The following is a 19,502-nucleotide window of genomic DNA, read 5'->3' on the forward strand; positions in this document are numbered from 1 at the left end:
TTTTCCTTTTCCTTCCTTCTTTTTTAAAATACCAATATTAGGATACTCTACAGCATGCTCTGTTATCAGTACAGGAATATTCTGGATCATGCTTTGCTGCTGCCCTTCACAATCAAGACTGTCCACTCCTTTGAGGGACCTACTCCATTAATGAGTCATAATGTTCTTTTTCTGTGATTCAATGACACAAATAAGGGATTCTCAGATGTAAAAAAAAAAAAATCGGTCACAGGCAAACAACATTGGACAAAAGAGATTGAACTTGAATCATTGCTTTTGGAGAGAGCCAAGGGCTTAGATCAGACTCATTATGAAGTTGTCTTTCAGAAAATTAAATTTCTTATTAAACTGCTAGCTTGCCTTTAATTTCTGAAAGACCCTTATTACAGTTTATATCAGCTTAATACTAGACAAATACATCATTTAAAATGTACTCTATTGAGACTTTCTGAATATCTGATATATATCCAAATGAGATGTCAAAATTTCTCATACAGGCAGTTCAGATAAGATGGTTTCATTAATTCCATCTATGGTGAAGCATACACTCTGTAGCCTCAAGACACAGAACAGTTTCCATAAGTCCAGTATACTTCCAAGTGTTGTTGGTGTTACCATGAATCACAACAAAAATAAGGTGAAGGTGAAACACAGGTACTGTAATTTGTAGTTTGCACCATATTTCAGGTGCATTTCTGCTTTGACATTATATCCAGACAAGCAACAATGAGTAATTCTCAGTTACCCTTTGTAATATCACAGAGATTTTTCTAATAAAAAGCAGAAGCGGAAAATATAAAATGTAAGTCCCCAGTCAGGCAAGGATTTTGTTCTATTTGATTTTATTCACTAACACCATTCCTACTGTTTAGGACAGTACTTGGGAGAGTGGGTACTCAATAAATACATGTAGACTGAATGAGTTAATAAATGGAAATTTCAGATTAGCAGCTTTACTATTTTTTTAAAATAGTTTGCATTCAATTTGATTGAATCCACCAATGGTTGTTGTTTCCTTTTTTATTTTCCATGGTAACTATATACTTCTGCAACAGAGAGGTAAAGGAACTCCCTAGTTACAATTTATGTTTTACAATTCTACAAATTAACTCTGTTTTCATAAAAATCTCATCTAAATTAAGCTAGTCATGTCAGAAAATCCCCTAGCTAAGGAATATATGTGACAAAAATTATATCAAGAGACCAATTTATATTTATAATCTTGCTTATTAAAATTTTTATTATTTATTTTCTTCACCTTTTTTCCCCATTCACAAAAGCACAGTCAAAATAAACAAACGAACAACGACTAAAAACTGATTTTCTGTTAAATGAACCAGGAAGCTATCAAAATCCTGGAGGAGAACACAAGCAGCAACCTTTTTGACCTCAGCCAGAGCAACTTCTTACTAGACATGTCCCCCGAGGCAAAGGAAACAAAAGCAAAAATGAGCTATTGGGACTTCATCAAGATAAAAAGTTTCTGCACAGTGAAGGAATCAATCAACAAAATTCAAAGGCAGCCTACAGAATGGAAGAAGATGTTTGCAAATTACATATTTGATAAAGGACCTATACCCAAAATCTATAAAGAATTTATTAAACTCAACACCCAAAAAATGAATAATCCAGTTAAGAAATCGGCAGCAGACATGAATAGATACTTTTCCAAAGAAGACATCTAGATGGCTAACAGACACATGGAAAGATGCTCAACATCACTTATCATCAGGGAAATACAAATCAAAAGCATGATGAGATACCACCTCAACACCCATCAGAATGGATAAAATTAACAACATGAGAAACAATGGGTTTTGGTGAGGATGTGGAGAAATGGGAACTCTCTTGCACTCTTAGTGGGTGGGAATGCAAACTGGTGCAGCCCCTGTGGAAAACAGTATGGAGGTTCCTCAAAAAGTCAAAAATAGAACTACCCTATGACCCAGCAATTGTACTATTCGGTATTTACCCAAAGGATACAAAATTACAGATTCAAAGGGATACAGGCACCCTAATGTTTATAGCAGCATCATCAACAATGGCTGAACTGGATAGTCCAAATGCCCATTGACTGATGAATAAAGAGGTGGTATATTAAGAAAATTACATATATATGTATATTATATATACACACACACATATATAGGCCATTATATTACACATATTTATATATTACCTATATTACTCAGCCATCAAAAAGAATGAAATCTTGCCATTTGCAGTGATGTGGATGAAGCTAAAGTATAATATGCTAGGTGAAATAAACTAGAGAAAGACAAATACCCTATGATCTCACTAATATATGGAATTTAAGAAACAAAACAGATGAACATATGGGAAGGGGAAAAAAGAGAGAGAAACAAAGTATATGAGTCTTAAATATCGAGAATAACTGAGGATTGTTGGAGGGAGGGAGGTGGGGATGGGCTAGATGAGTGATGGGTATTAAGGAGGGCACTTGTGATGAGCACTGGTGTTATATGTAAGTGATGAATCACTGACTTCTCTTCTTGAAACCAATATTGCACTGTATATTAACTAGAATTTAAATACAAATTAAAGAACAAAACAAACAAAAACAAAGGGAATGTCCCATACTCTTTTGCTAACTAACTCTTTCTGTTTTTTCAGCGATCTCTAGAGCAGCTGTGGAATCACCTGGACATAAAGTATCACTCATTTGTTAAGATAGTTTCTAAAAAGAAGAACAAATACCATACCCACATCTGAAAGTCTATTAGGAAGTATAAACTGGTTGAAATAGTTAATGAACACTTTTGGAACATGTATATTTGGGAAGGAGAATCAACTTAATTACCTTTGTCAATCAAAGTCTTAATTATACAGTTAATTAATGCTAGTCAATGAAATAATTATAATTAATCACATATACTTTCTATTATTTACTACTACACCTAGAGGTTTCTTTTAAACTAAACCTGCCTATAGATGCCTATAAGTGAAAATATGTAAAAAATTATCTCTAGTGTTAATTTTCAGAAATATCAAGATATATGAAATTAAACCTTTAATGTTACAAATTTAATTCTAAACTTCTCTTTCCAAATCAAGAAATTAAAGCTTTTTCTCAAATGAAAATAAGATGTGATTTTAAAAATTTCAAATCTATGGTAGAAAAACTTATAGTTTTAGGTAACAAATTCTCTTAAAATACATGAATTATTGGAGCCCCTGAGTGGCTCAGTTGGTTAAGCATCTGCCTTCTGCTCAGGTCATGATCCTAGGGTTCTGGGATCAAGCCCCACATTGGGCTTCCTGCTAGGCAGGGAGCTTCCTTCTTTCTCTCCCTCTGCCTTGCATTCCCCTGCTTGTGTTCTCTCTCTCTGTCAAATAAATAAAATCTTTAAAAAGACACATTAATTATTTAGATCACTCTTTCCTTAATTTGGCTGTGCATCAGAATCTCCTAGGGAGATTTTAAGAATATGTATCTCAGGATCTCTGCCTAGATCTATGGAACCAGAGCCTTTGGGGATAAAACTCAAGAATCTTTTTTTACAGTACTTTCCACGCCCAATGTGGAGCCCAGTGTGGAGCTTGAATTCATGACCCGGAGATCAAGACCTGAGCCAAGAAATAGAGATGGACACTTAACCAATGAACCATACAGGCATGCCAAAAAAATCCATATTAAAAAATTTATTTCGTCACATGATTCTGATGTATAACCAAATTTGAGGATAGAAGATTTTAGATAAGTATGTCTTAAACATCATGGGCTATCCTCATTAATTTTTCCACATACTCCAAAAGGCGAATCTACATAAGAATTAAGCCAGTTATAAAACTTAGACTTTGGGATCCCTGGGTGGCACAGCGGTTTAGCGCCTGCCTTTGGCCCGGGGCGTGATCCTGGAGACCCGGGATCGAATCCCACGTCGGGCTCCCGGTGCATGGAGCCTGCTTCTCCCTCTGCCTATGTCTCTGCTTCTCTCTCTCTCTCTATGTGTGACTATCATAAATAAATAAAAATTTAAAAAAAAATTTAAACTTAGACTTTAAATTGGTCTGACTTAATATTTGGTCCACAAAGGGCATACAAAAATCTGGACCACCCCGTGGGCAATCCAAACATAGTATCTTTCATCATCCATATCAATTGCAACCATGGTACCAGTTCAGAACTCTGTGGCTTCTGATCAGGACATCCATTATAGAGAAAGTAAACAGTAACATTTTAAATTTATAAGTGCAAATCACAAGGCTTGATATTTTCAGTTGCCAGCTTTGATTTGTGGTCTGTTGCTTCTCACACATCAGCAGCTCTTTTTAGTGTCCTCTGCTGTAAAAAAGATGGAGGGATTTATAAGTGATAAGGAAGTACCTTGAATGATAATGGGATTTTAGCTATAAAATGTAAAGGGAACCCAAGAAGTTATTTTGATAGCCTGGGCTCCCTCCAGAAATTAGAGTTGGAGAGGGCTTGAGTGCAGATAATTTTGGGGGGAAGTAATCCCAGGGAATAGAAATCAGGGAGTGAGACGTGGAAGGAAGAAAAGCTAGTACAAGGATGTGTTCTCAACTTGGTCACTGCTGTGGGCCCTGGAGTTAGATTATGATGGATCTTCTGAGAAGCAATATAGAACATGCCTCAAAATTGTTCACTGGAAGGAAAGAAGAGGAAAACATTTGTGCACAAGCCCCTGCTTCCAACCAGTCAAGGATTGCCTCATCAGATGTTTATTCTTTGGACACACTGGACACACTCCAGTATGTCCATGTGTGAGTGCTTCCCAGTTCCCACAAGCATCCTACACTGCAATATCAAAGACCTAGAGCACAAAACAGAAGGTGTCCAGCAAGCAAAAGCGAGGTGCTCTCAGAATACATATTTGTATGAAGCTGGTTTAGCATGATGGCTAGATTAAAAGGTGGGCCAAGAAGACCACAGACAAGGCATAAAAGTTGTCCAATACAGTCATGCATGTATCAAGGAGGCTGCTATTCTGTACTGTAGTGAGGCTGCAGTTTAGAGATGTGAGATTCCCAAGGTTGAATACTCTTACTTATGTGTTGAAATATTCCCATAGTTCTCTAAATTACCAAAAATAACATGAAGTTATGCTCCTTACATACTGTCATTGTGAGTCTGTACCATGGCAGCTCCCTTCCTCCCATACTGTCAATTTCTTATCCCCATCCAAGGCTTTTCACTTCTGTTTCTACTGAGTGACTTTTATACTTCACCTGTGACCAGTGAGAAGCTAATTAATCCCCAATTCCATGATATACATTTAGCAAATTAACAAGATATAGAAATTATAGTAGGGGTATCAGGGACCTCAATGATGATTTGGGGTATAAGTCTCCTTGATGACTAGTATCACTACACTATCAAACACCACTAGAGATAATAAAACTATCTGGTGCTCTTACACTGGGTTCCTTGGATTCCTAAGGCATACAAGTAAAGTGATGGAGTGCCAACACTATTCTGAAGGTTCAGGTCAAAGACACTTGCAGAGAATCTGCCACAACACATTTGTCTTATTTGTTACTATCTGCCATGTTTCTGGAAGATAGCCCTTGCTCCTCTTCATCTCTGCTCTCAAATATTTCTCAAAAATAAACCTACCTCACCTTACATACCATCATCACCACTATGCATTTCGAAAATCAAGTTTCCATCCCAAACCCAAGAACAATTTTCTCTTTGAATTAACCTGCATTTCTAATGCCACTGTTTAGATACTGTCTCTGATTGAAGACCACTTTTCTATGGTCACCGGCAGTGTCGGCATTTGGGGTTTTGTTTGTTTACTTGTTTTAAAGATTTATTTTTCATGAAAGATGAGAGAGAGGGGCAGAGGGAGAAGCAGGCTCCCCACGGAGCAGGGAGCCTGATGTAGGACTTGATCCCAGGACCCTGAGATCATGACCTGAGCCGAAGGCAGATGCCTAACCAACTGAGCTACCCATGTGCCCCAATGTCTGCATTTGACCTCTGAACCTGTTAGCCCTGTGCTAATCCTTTTGCTCTTTGCTTGTCTCTTTATTCTCAACAAGATGCAGGCCCAGCATCCAGACAAGATGCAGGCCCAGCATCCATATAGCTTGCTCATTTGCTGGGAGATTTGTTGTTACAGGAAACTGTGCTTTTGTGTATTCCTGTTGTGTGAAGGGATTCAATATTTCATAGAACTGAATGATTAAATTCTTTACACTTTTGAGGTATTACATATTCCTATGGAGGAACTCATCAAATTGAGTCTGATCTAAAATAATACAAAAGCAGGAATTATTCATTCTATCACCCTTTTTCTTGCAGTTCCTATGGATACCCCATCCCTAATCCCACTGTTTAATCATATCCTTTATGACTGTATTTTTTTGGCAATGAGCAGAAAGTGATACTAAGACAGGCTTAAGGGGAGGGTGCATTCTAGCTCGTATCACTGAACAATTAAGGGAGTAATTGACTTCAGTTATGGTTTCACTCAGCATTCGGTAAAAAGGAAATAGACATTTTTATCATTTCTTGGTTCTACTTCCATAACGTTCTATTCATTTTCTGCAAACCCCCCACTCCTACCCAGTGATTGTAAGATGACTACAGTAGTATCAGTCCCTGCATACTCCTATGTGGTAAAAAAAAATGAATTGGGGATATATTTGAGGATTCCCAATGAATTTTTTTATTGAGCCTCACTGAATCTTAATGGCTTATTCATTTATATTGGACTGTTACAGATTGAATTGTGTACCCTTCAAATTTATATGTTAAAGTCCTAACGCCCAGTATCTGTGAATGTTACCTTATTTGAACAGGGTCATTGCAGATGTAATTAGTTAGATTAGGTCTTATGGGAGTAGTATGAGTCTTTAATCCAATATGACTTTGTCCTTATAAAAAGGGAACGTTTAGAAACAGGCAAACAAGGAGAACACCTGTGAAAATGAAGGTAGAGACTGGGGTGATGCAGCGAAACCCAAGAAATACCATAGATTGCCTGCAAACCAGCAGAAGCTAAGAGAATGACATGGAACAGATTCTTTCATAGCTTCCAGAAGGAACTAACCCTGTTGACACCTTGATTTTGGACCTGGAAAGTAGATGTTTATCCATTCATCACTCAGTGGGCATTTGGGCTTTTCCCATTGTTTGGATATTGTTATAATGCTGCTATAAACACTGGGGTGCATGTATTCCTTCAAATCTGTATTTTTTTATTCTGTGGGTAAAAACCTAGTGGCACAATTGCTGGGTTCTAGGGTAGTTCTATTTTCAACTTTTTTAATGTTTGCATTTAATATTTATATTAGAGCATGTTAATTAGTAATCTTTGAGAGGGAATGTAGATGGTATTTTCAATTAACTCACCTATACATTCATTTCTAGCTTTTGATTTCAATTTTTAAAATTTAATTTCTAGTTAGTTAACACATAGTAAAATTGGTTTCAGGTATAGAATTTAGTGATTCATCACTTACATAGAACACCCAATGCTTATCACAAGTGCCCTCTTTAATAGCCATGGCCCATTGAACCCATCCTCCCTACCCGCCCCCATCAACCCTCAGTTTGTTCTCTATCATTGTCTCTCTTTTTTCCCTTCTCCCATGTTCATCTGCTTTGTTTCTTTTTTTACCAACATATGAGTGAAATCATATGTTGTCTTTTTCTGGCTTATTTCATTTAGCATAATTCACTCTACCTCCAACCACATCATTGTGGATGGCAAGATTTCATCCTTTTGAAGACTGGATTTTATATATATTTCCTTGACTTAATTTCTCCAAATGAAAAACCATTCTAAGTAACATTTTAATACTTTTTAGTTTCGAGTTTGTATGTAGATTCTAGTTATTTAACATACAGTATAATATTAATTTCAGGTGTAGAATTCAGTGATTCATCACTTACATACAACACCCAGTGCTCATCACAAGTGCCCTAATGCCCATCACCCATTTAGCCCATCTCCCCACCCACCTCCCTTCCAGCAAACTCACCTTGTTCTCTATAGTTAAGAGTCTGTTTTATGATTTCTTTTTTCCATTATCATTATTTTCTTTCTCTTTTTTGTTCATTCTTTTCTTAAATTCTACATATGAGTGAAATCATACAGTATTTGTCTTTCTCTGACTGACTTTGCTTAGCATAATAGTCTCTAGCTCTATCCACATTGTTGCAAATGGCAAGATTTCATTCTTTTTGAAGGTTAAGTAATATTCCAGTGTGTGTGTGTGTGTGTGTGTGTGTGTGTGTGTGTACATATCACATCTGCTTGCTTTGGGCAAGCTCAGGATTCCCACACTGGAAACTAAATATTTTAGTCTGCATTTTGTTGAGTCTTGTCCCACAACTATCTCCACACAGATGTCTGAAGAAACTCTTTAGTTATTCCTTTTCCCCATCTTAGAAATAACATCCCTCAAAACATGCTACCCATTTGAAAAACTAAAATGAAAATCCTGAAAATGCGGAAGTGAGTTATACTATAGGACTAATTAGAATCCTTTGAATTTCAATGAAAAAAGAGAAAAATGCTGTACTGAGACAGAATTATCAGAAAATGCCTGCTTTTTAAGTATATTCAAATTTGATAAGTGAAATGGCTCTCAATATGTTGTTTAGGAATCCCATAGTAGAGTATTAATGAGCTAGTCCTCATAGCTGATTACAAGTCAGTTCTAGCAAGGGATGTAATTAAAGTCTCAGATGTTTCGATTTTCACAAATAGAAGTTTGTCCTCCCTTGGTGCCTTTTATCCATGCTCAGAGTTCTTTGCAATTATTAGCTCATTAGTCCTAGTGGATTTTTTAATTTAATTGTAAATTAGTAGACCCTACAGAATTAAATATAAAACAAACAGAATGTTAATAGCCCATTTCATGAATATATATACCAATGGCTCAACCTTTATTATCTCAACATATACATTAATAATATCACCAGTGACTTCACCTCTCCTCTGAAGCAAGCACAGTTTCATGCTTCTCACATATCAGTACTACACAAAATGTGTTTCAACCTCAAAACCACTTTTCTTTTTGGTATTTTACACGCCATTTCAAAGTTTAGCTTTTTGTAGAATTTCTACTATATTCATCCTACTACTTGGTATATTTTATGTATAGCAAAATTGTCTCATACAAATGGACAAAAAATAGAACATTTTCATCAAATACATTGATTACCAGGATATCATTTGATTTACCAAGATCTTACATTAACATTACTTTCATCAACACTTTCAATATGGGAAAGAAATCAAGGGAATTTCCAGGGTTTCTAGGGGCCTGAGTAATACTTGGCCTTGTACAGAAGTTGAAGGACTGAAAGAGGACAAAAATGTATTACATGGATAAATTGAAAAGTGAACCTTGATGCTCCTAAAATTGAGAGAAGATAAAGAACTATATGGTTGACAGCTGAGTTTTTTCTAACCAGGTTCCATTCATCTTCCAGATCTCACTTAACTCCTGAAAACCCCTCCTTCCTTCAGTCTATTCCAGTGCTGTCATTCTATTCCTGGTATGGTAGGCCTGCATATGACTCAAGCCTGGCCAGTATATTGCTTTCACCTGATTACGGTGATTGTTTCATGTATTAGTTTCCTGGTACTTGCAAAGTACCACAAACTGTGTTGCTTACACAATATAAAGTTATTGTCTTACAGTTCCAAAGTACAATTGCTGGGTTATAGGTTAGTTCTATTTTTAACATTTTGATGAACCTCCATACTGTTTTCCACAGGGGCTACACCAGTTTTGCATTCCCACCAACAATGAAAGAGTGCTCCCCTTTCTCTGCATCCTCGCCAACATCCATTGTTTTCTTTTTTGGCCATCTAGATGTCTTCTTTGGAAAAGTATCTGTTCACGTCTTCTGCCCATTTCTTAACTGGATAATTTTTGGAGGTGTGTGGAGTTTCATAAGTTCCTTACAGATTTTGGATACAAGCCCTTTATCAGATATGTCATTTGCAAATTTCTTCCATTCTGTAGGCTGTCTTTGAATTTTGTTGATTGTTTCCTTCACTGTGCAGAAATCTTGGTGAAGTCCCAATAGCTCAGTTTTGTTTCCTTCACTGTGCAAAACTGTCAGTTTTTCCTCATTGAGGATATTAGCTATGGATTTTTCATATACAGCCTTCATGGTTTGAGGTGTGTTCCCTCTATCCCTTTTTGGAGGGTTTTTATCCAGAATGGATGTTCTATTTTGTCAAATGATTTTTCTGCATCTATTGAAAAGATCATGTGGTTCTTATCATTTATGTTATTAATGTTCACACATATGTATCCTAATATAATGGTGACATACTAGTTATATAAATTAAAAAAGAGTAAAATATCCTGGAAAATCATTCTTACTGGGTCATCTGGAAATAATTTCATTAGGGAGCTATCAAAGGTTTATGAATTTCATGTCATGCATTTGATTCCATGTGTAGAGTCAAGATTTGTCATTAGCTGTGTTTTATAAATACCTGAAAAATAGTAAAACTTAAGGATTTTATTTTTCTAATGCACCAGGGTGTTTGCAGGTAAGAAATCTAGGGCTGGAAAAAATAAAAGAAGACTAGGGTTGGTTTCTTGGCCCCACACGGTCATAAAATACTGAGGCTGCTTCCTCAGTCATTCTTACGTATTCACAGTCAGATGGTCTTAGGAAGGATACTCAAAGTCCAGCATCAAATTCCCATTTCAAAACAAGGAGAAAGACACCATCTGTCAGCTAATTTTGCCTATTTAAACGTTTTTTCAAAATGTCAACCAAATAACTTCTATTTATATCTCTATGTGTACAACGAAGTTATGTGGTCATGTTAACAGTAGGCAAAGTTGGAGAATGGCCTTTGCTTGGCACAGTGTCACCTCCAACAGAATTGGGTGTCATAAAAATGCATCATTTTATATACTCTTAAAAAGGGGGGGTGGAAATTCCTGCCAGTGAAACAATGACATGATTTTCTTTCCACTTAGAACACTTATTTGATAATCACTGAATACTTTTAGATTTTTCTTTACAGCTAGAGTATTATCATAGATCGTATTGTTCTGTGTCCGGGACATTGTATACACACAAGTTTTTTATTTCAGTGGCAAATTGAAGACATTGTGAAAATCAGTAAAATTCAACATGAGTGGTACCAACTACAAACATAATTCAGTTTATGTGATGACAATGTGAATAGCACCTACCAAATTCAGTTAAGATCAGATGATAACAATTATGTATTGATGCCGCTTGGCCAACAGTGATGGCAAGACACATTCAATGGCAAGAGTACAGAACAAAAACAAATTTGTCCTGGAACCAGTCAATATAGCACCTAATAATTAACTAGACTACTTTTGGAGAGTTTGTGTTATCTGCAACATGACTACTTGAATCTGTAGCAGAAACTTTCAACCTAATTCAGATTCTTTTTAAAAAGGTAGATGGTAGTGTTCTCATCTAAGCAAGTATTTAAGAATTAAATGCAAGTACTTTCAAAAGATAAGAAATCCAGAAACCAGATAAAGCATGTTAGATTTCATAAGCAGAATTGAAGGAGAAAAAGTACACTGGGTTCTTGGGAAAGAAAAGAAGGATAAACCTGAAGACAGAGTAAAAAGAGATATATGTTTGTTCAATGCAATCTTGAAAAAGATAAAGGCACTGGAAGTAAAGAACATCTAGGCATTGGAATTGCATCCCTGAACATGTTAGGGGTAAATACTTAAGCTGGAAGTGAGGAGCAAGGGTGTTGATAGGATGATAACTAACTCAGTCTTCTGTTGTAATATTGCATGCTCTTCATCAGAGTAACTAAGGTCACATAATCCATCACCTAGCAGAGTATTGGCATATAGTAGTGATCAAACTATTACATTGAATTGGAAGGTTGATTTTTTTTTTATTGGGATGGGAAGTTGAAAGATACCCCAGGATAATCATGACTTTTTTTTTTTTTTTTTTTTGGTTTAGTACATTAAATAGAAGTTCCCCTCAGGTTTTTTTGTTTTGTTTTGTTTTGATAGCGGTATTTGAATGGGACTCAGGTTACCCCACAACTCTGGAATCTAGTTGGGAACCACTAGGTAAGAACCAGAATATCCATCAAAATCAAAGAAGCTGACTTAAATGTTACATACTGAAAGGATATGCTAGTTGTCTATCCTCTTACAAGCATGGGATATACTGTCAGTAAAAAAAAATGTATTCTGAAATTATACTAGATGTCATTCAGTCACATTTATTATGCTTCTGCTCTCTCTAGATTTCTGAATTGGATACTGTGGGAGATAACAGAAGAGATTGGTAGAGTGTAAAGAGTAGCTTGGATTCAACGACTAAGTCTTCTGTGCCCCAACTCCAGATCTGCAAAATCAGCATCTCTGCAGTTTTGACTGCAGGATCTGTAATTTTAAAATCTGCTAAGGTGATTCAGATTTGCAGTTATGTTTAGGATCCTCTAGATTGGATCATTTCTAGAGTTCCTTTAGGCTCTCAAATTTCATCTTTTAAGACATTCATCATGTATTCAGCAAACCTACTGGTTTTTACTAGCATCTGGCAGTTCTTCTAGTTCTCATCTCTCCTTAAAATATAGGAGACTATGAGAACCTCATAAACCTCAGATATCCTCAGGTTTATGAAATTCCAGAGCCAACTAAATCCTCCAGAGATGGAAAGGCTGAGAAATTCCCACTAATATGGGAGAAGAGCAAGAGTGTTCCAATCTTATACTGTTAGCATTTCTATCTAATATCTCCAAGTCTTTGCCCCTATGTTCTTCTGTAACAGTAGAACTTTAATGATTACAATCACAATGGTCTCTCTTCCACAGGATGAAGGATAATTTGGAGACCACCAAACTGTTCTCATGGAAGAACAAGGCTGCTGAACCAAAGTTTGGACATAAGGGGCAGCTGGTACTTTAAGGAAGACAGAATAACCACTCAACAGTTACTACATGTGAGAAAAAGAGTAATAGGCCTAATAATATACAGAGCAACATGTTATATTAATGTACCAAATGCTACATTAATATACCAAAAATATATTAATTTTATAGTGATCTTTTGATACTGAGCCCACATGACCTGCAAGAAAATCTGCTTCAAGAAGTGTAGTGGTAGGTTTGTTCCCCATATCAGGGAACTCAACAAATAATTCAAACAGAACCACAGTTATCTATTAGTCTTCCATTTAATTGGCCTGCACCACCTTATAATAAAACAAACATGATATTGTTTCCAAATTATGAGCCTTCATCTTTGGAAGCTGTGAAACAGACTGCATGAGCACCAGACTGACGTTCACGGCTGTGGCTATGGTGAAGGCTATAATGAAAGAGGGTTATGCACATAACAGAAATTTCCCAGGAAACATAATTCTAAATATGCCACATAGATTCTTGAAGCTAATAAGACCTTTATATATCTTACAGTTCCTAAAATTTGAGTAGGAAATTGTGAGGAAGAAACAATCAAGGGATTCTGCAGATTTAAGTTTTCAGATCTATGCACAAACACAACAAGGAAACAGAAGTTGTGAAAGATAATAGTACTTTTAGTTGACAGACATAAAAATAAGCTCTTAAAGAGTGTGATGGATCAGATTTTTGCTTCTTCCTTCAGCATATTTTCCTGCAGGAGGACTTTATTTCATACTCCATTGATATTATCCTTGTCTATGTCATTTCCTTTAACCAATAAAATAAAAGCAAACATGATTGTCACTTCTGCCAAAGTTTTTTTTTTAAATCAGTGTACAGTCTACTATATACATTTTTTCTTCATTGCCTGCCTAGATTGAGTTTTCTTCAAATGGTTTCCAAAATAAAAATAATTTGGAGTGGAACTGAAGTCAACATGCAATGACATATATCATGAACAAGAAATGAATCTTTGTTACTTTCAACGAATACTCACCATTTGCTTCGATGTGGATGGAACTGTGGAAGGAGCCTCTGTGCTCATCGAAAGATGAATGGATAAAGAAGCTGTGGTCTATGTATACAATGGAATATTACTCAGCCATTAGAAACAATGAATACCCACCATTTGCTTCGACATGGATGGAACTGGAGGGTGTTATGCTGAGTGAAGTAAGTCAACTAGAGAAGGACAATCATTATATGGTTTCACTCATATGGGGAATATAAAAAATAGTGAAAGGGAATAAATGGGAAAGGAGAAAAAATGAGTGGGAAATATCAGAAAGGGAGACAGAACATGAGAGACTCCCAACTCTGGGAAACGAACAAGGGGTAGTGGAAGAGGAGGTGGGTAGGGGGATGGGGTGACTGGGTGATGGGCACTGAGGGGGGCACTTGACGGGATGAGCACTGGATGTTATACTATATGTTGGCAAATCAAACACCAATAAAAATATACATTAAAAAATCTTTGTTACTTTAAGTCATTGAGATTTGGGAGCCGTTTGTTTCTGTCGTATAGCACCACTTAAACTGACTGATACAAAATGCTTTGTATGTCAGTCTAGGAGATGGCTTTTCTCTCCTAGATACAGAAGTTTGTGAGGATTCACTGAAGGCTTTTAAACTAAGGAGCAAAATAGATGATTCTTAACTGTGAGGGATGAAATGAAAAAATAATGAAGCTGTAGATTGCAAGAAGGCACTTCTATTAGCAAACCCTGAAAAAGTATGCTTATTCAATAGATTATTTCTCGTATTGGCTTGTTTCTAAACATTCTCATCTCAAAACACAATAATTAACAAGATAGAATATATGTAAGTAAATAATACATTCTCATGCTTCACCATGTTCCCAGCAACTCCATTGCAATTACTAATAAAATATCATTCATTCCTTGTTAACTATTGTATCTGTTAGTATTAAATAATCATGATAGATTTAAAATAGTTGTTATCTTTTCTCAAAGATTTTTTTTTTTTAAATTCTGATGCCATGGGTAGCTATGTGTTCTTAAAGATTCAGGTTAAAATATCTGCTTTTATAATTAATATTGCATAGCCTGATGGCTTAGGAAAAGAAGGACTGTCTTATGCCCCATGCCATTATGTTTATTTGTCCAGATTCCTGAGGGAAAATGGGCTCAACCATTGTAATGTCTCATGTTCTCAAAAAGAATATCTGGATATGGACACTGTCAGTCATCTATCAAAGGGATTCACTGAAAAAGAAAAAAACCCAGACAGGGAAACAAAATCTTTAACAAAAATGTATATAAATGGACAGTTGTTGATTTAGGAGGATAGTAACAGAGGATACCCTGAAACAAGCTGTCCAGATGTTCCCCAAATTCTGTATATGTTTGGCAGTGATGCAGACCAAATACTTGGATTTTTGGTGGACATTTTCATTTTTTTTTGAACATTGAGACATCTTATTTGGGAAAATACATCATTCAAAAATCAGGAAGAAAGCATACTCTAACTAAAGAAAGAGCATTTTTAAGTCGTCGTCTTCTTTTTTTTTTTTTTTTTTTTTTGTATTTTAAAGTCAGGTTGATTGTCTAGTTTCATTAACTTCATCAGATGAGGTTGTAATGCCTCCTCTCACCTGGTTTAACTGGACTTAGAGGTTCAGGGAAATTTTTAGCTCAAATCAGGGCAATCTAGAAGAAAATTTCTCAAATTGCAAAATGAGTTCTTAGAAATCAAAAAACTTTTACTCCTTGGTGAATACATTCAGAAATGCAAAATCTGAACAAATTTTTCCAGTGACTATAAAGACATGTTTAAAATCTCCAGAAATAGCTTATTACGCATTTTTCCAAGCATGTCTTCTGAATAATTGTAAGATATAAAATAACACATTTCTTCTCATCTGAATGCAGATTAGTTTACCAGCTGAGAGACAACATGTCTGATTTATGTTTGTGAAAGATGACCGAATCTTGCTTCTCAAGGATAGGGATAATCCAGTGTGAGAACTGTTAGAAGCAACTAAAATTACTCAGCCAACAGAATGGATATTTCTTTTTATTCTGTTTTCAGCCTTCAGGGCACAGGACTCAAAATAATTCCCAAAGAAGAGGCTTAACATAATTTTAAGAGTTCAGGAGATAGTTACTCCTCAAATTCATTATGGAATAAAGAAATCACAAGAGGCTTGCTGATTAAAAACAAGTATGTCCAGTAGGATAAAAAGGTGGAAAAGCAGAGGCTATCTCTCAAATTTAGGCTGGAGAAATGATACCATTCCTAAACAAAGGAGTAGAGATAATTTGGCAGAGTCAAGTTATTAAGACAAAAAGCTGTGATGTGCCCAGAAAGCTCAATGGACAGATACCTTTGGTGAACAAATTAAAGTCAGTATCTTAGAAGATAATTTCAGAGATTCAAATACTTTAACATCTCTGTATTCAAAGTAACCATCCATGTATGGTTAAATCCAGAAAATACGCTCTTTGCAGCATATCTAAATCCTATCATAAGAGAGAGATATGGGTAATGTGGCAGAGAAGCTCCAGGACACATGCCATGCATTGACTGAAAAGAAGGAAATGTCTGTCTCTTTTTCTTCTTCATAAATATCTTTTTAGTTTTTAGGAATGATCCTTCTTAATTTATATTCAGTTAATTCACTTTGTTGTGTGGGACTCCATTATGTGAGTTCATAATAATTTATTATTCCACCTCCGTCAGTAAATAATTAAGATGAGGCCTATCTTAGCTGCAATAAACAAGACTTCAAAGAGCCTATATATATACCTAAATGGGGAATTAGTGAGTCATGCAGTATGCACATTTCCAACTTTATTTCCGAAAAAGATGGTTTCAATTAATATTCTCACCAATAGGGGATCCCTGGGTGGCTCAGTGGTTTAGTGCCTCCCTTCACCCAGGGCATGGTCCTGGAGTCCCAGGATTGAGTCCCACATCAGGGTCCCTGCATGGAGCCTGCTTCTCTCTGCCTATGTCTCTGCCTCTCTCTCTCTGTGTGTGTCTCATGAATAAATAAATAAAATTTTTTTAAAAATATTCTTTTATTTTTTTAAAGGTTTTATTTATTTGTTCATGAGAGATAGACAGAGGGAGAAGCAGGCTCCATGCAGGGAGCCCAATGTGGGATTGATCCTGGGTCTCCAGGATCAGGCCCTGGGCCAAAGGTGGCGCTTCTTTTTAAATAATGTTTTATTCTATAGGTCTTATTGAATTTCTAAGATATATATTAGTGTATGTGTCCATTCTACCCCTTTATTAGTTACACGCATGTAGATGGCCTCTCCCAGTGCTATGGGTTGTTAGAAGTTTTTAATAGTGGTATGTTTAAATGTATTTGTTTATCCTTTTGAATCATTTAAGAAATCCCTCCCTATTCTAGTGTCATGAAGACATTTTCTATGTTTCCATCTAAAAGTTTTAAAATTTAATCTTGCATATTTTATCATCTGGAAATTATTTTTACTTTATGAAGAGATCTTTAAAAATGTATGGATAGCCACTTTTCCAAGCATTAATTACCGAATTACTTCACTATTTTTTCCTTAAATTCATAGCTTTGGTTCCCACTCTCAGCAGGCAGTATTTCACTACACATATAACACAAGTTAAACATATCTTTATATTTCTCCCTTCACATGTGCGAAGGCACTAAAAAGGGAAAAGGAGTTGAAGGAACAAAGACAAGCTGTATTTGGACAAAAATTTTGAGTGGAGTTAATTTCCCACTGTGCACCCTGAGTCCTTACTTTTATGGAGAAAAAGTGGTAGGTGCTCACACTTCAACTGAAGCCTAGTGCTAGCAGCTTCAAGTGAGCACGGATGGAGATTTATATACGACCCCAGCAATTTGGAGGACTAGTGTATGACTCCCAGTTGAGAAATACAGAGGCTTCCTGAAGTTACCATAGTATCAGAAAGGGAGGATTCAGTTAGGAAGCAGGTGTACTCCTGCTGATATTAATCAGATCTAAGGGCCTGGTTTCATCAGACCAGACATCAATTATGAGAGTGAGCACTGCCTTATGTTTGTCTTAGAAACAGCCCCAAACTAGTTGGAGGAAAAATGAGACTTTGTATGAAAGGAAACTATATGCAGGAGGTGTCAGATATTGATGTGCTAACCAAAGACCACACACAGCACTTCAAAAAAGAAAAAGTAGTCCTTATTCTCCTGCCATCTAGAGAATTTTAAAAAAGATTTTATTTATTTATTCATGAGAGATACAGAAAGGCAGAGACACAGGCAGAGGGAGAAGCAGGCTCCCCACAGGGAGCCTGATGCAGGACTCAATCCCAGGACCCCAAGATCACAACCTGAGCCAAAGGCAGATGCTTAACCACTGAGCCACCCAGGTGCTCCTCTAGAGGATTTAATTACAGCTTAGAATAACACTAGTCAAGAGAGAAATAGTCTGTTCTTTTATATCTCCCTTGTGCATCTTCCTCTCCACATGAACCTTGGTCATGTCAGAAACCATTGTTAGCAATATGGGAGAGAAGGGATACAAAAATAAGTTAGGGAAATTGAGAAGGAGCATGACTCAAGCATGACTGCTTGCCCGACTGAAAATAGCCTTCCCAAATAAGGCCTGGCTGGAGAGGTGAAAGCAAATAAAGCAAAATTAAGAAGTTTTGAAAATATTACAATGAACATCCAAATACCTATCAATTAGATTCAACAGGTGGCTTCTAAGATTGCCCTAAGGCTTGACATTCAATCAGCCGATGGAGAAGAAGAGAAGGGAGAATATCTTGGTAGGTTTTATGGGCTAGTACTGGAAGTAGAAATAGAAGTTTTGCACACATTTCATTGATCAGAATTCATTCCCATGGCACTACCTTGAGGTAAGGAAGCCTGGGAAATATAATCCCTGGATGATTGTCTTAATTTAGCAACAATTTCATACTGAAATAGGATCATGAATGGGTGGTATTTTGGAGGCTATCTCACCACATTTGTTTTGTTGTCTTAACAGTTAGAACTCATGCATTTAAATTTGTGTGTGTATGTGTGTGTGTGTGTGTGTGTGAGAGAGAGAGAGAGAGAGAGAGAGAGAGAGAGAGAGAGATGTGAGCTAATAATCTAGAAATTCAAAGTCTTGATTATTTCCCCAGATTGGATATGTCATTGTTGAACTGACACTGGAGGATATTCTTTTTACTAAATGAGAGATAAGAAAACCTATGGAGCCAACGTGGGATTTAATCAAGGGACAAAGGCAGAATTAATCTCAGAGAGAGAATTTGGATAGGTAATAGCAAAAAGAGGAGAATTATTTTTCCTATATCTCTGATAAGTCCTACTTGTCTGTGCCTTGACATTTTAAAAACATATGTAATCCTTAATTTTACATTTAGTATGGGCCTAATCTACCCTCTAGTGATTCTGCCTTCAGAATAATTAAAAGGAACAAATCAACACACACCATCTCCACTAATTGAAAGACTTTTTAATGTGTAGTAATAAAATGCAAAGATAAAAGGCAAGATCTAATCAGATAAAAGTCATAGGTGTAGGATGAAGTGTCTTGTTTTTAATTTTGGTGTCTGGTAGTTAGATGCTCAACTCTTTGTTTCTGTGTTCCTTGAGTTAAGTGCTACTAAGAC

Source organism: Canis lupus, chromosome 10, assembly GCF_048164855.1.
Source record: "Canis lupus baileyi chromosome 10, mCanLup2.hap1, whole genome shotgun sequence".
Classification (NCBI taxonomy): Eukaryota; Metazoa; Chordata; class Mammalia; order Carnivora; family Canidae; genus Canis; species Canis lupus.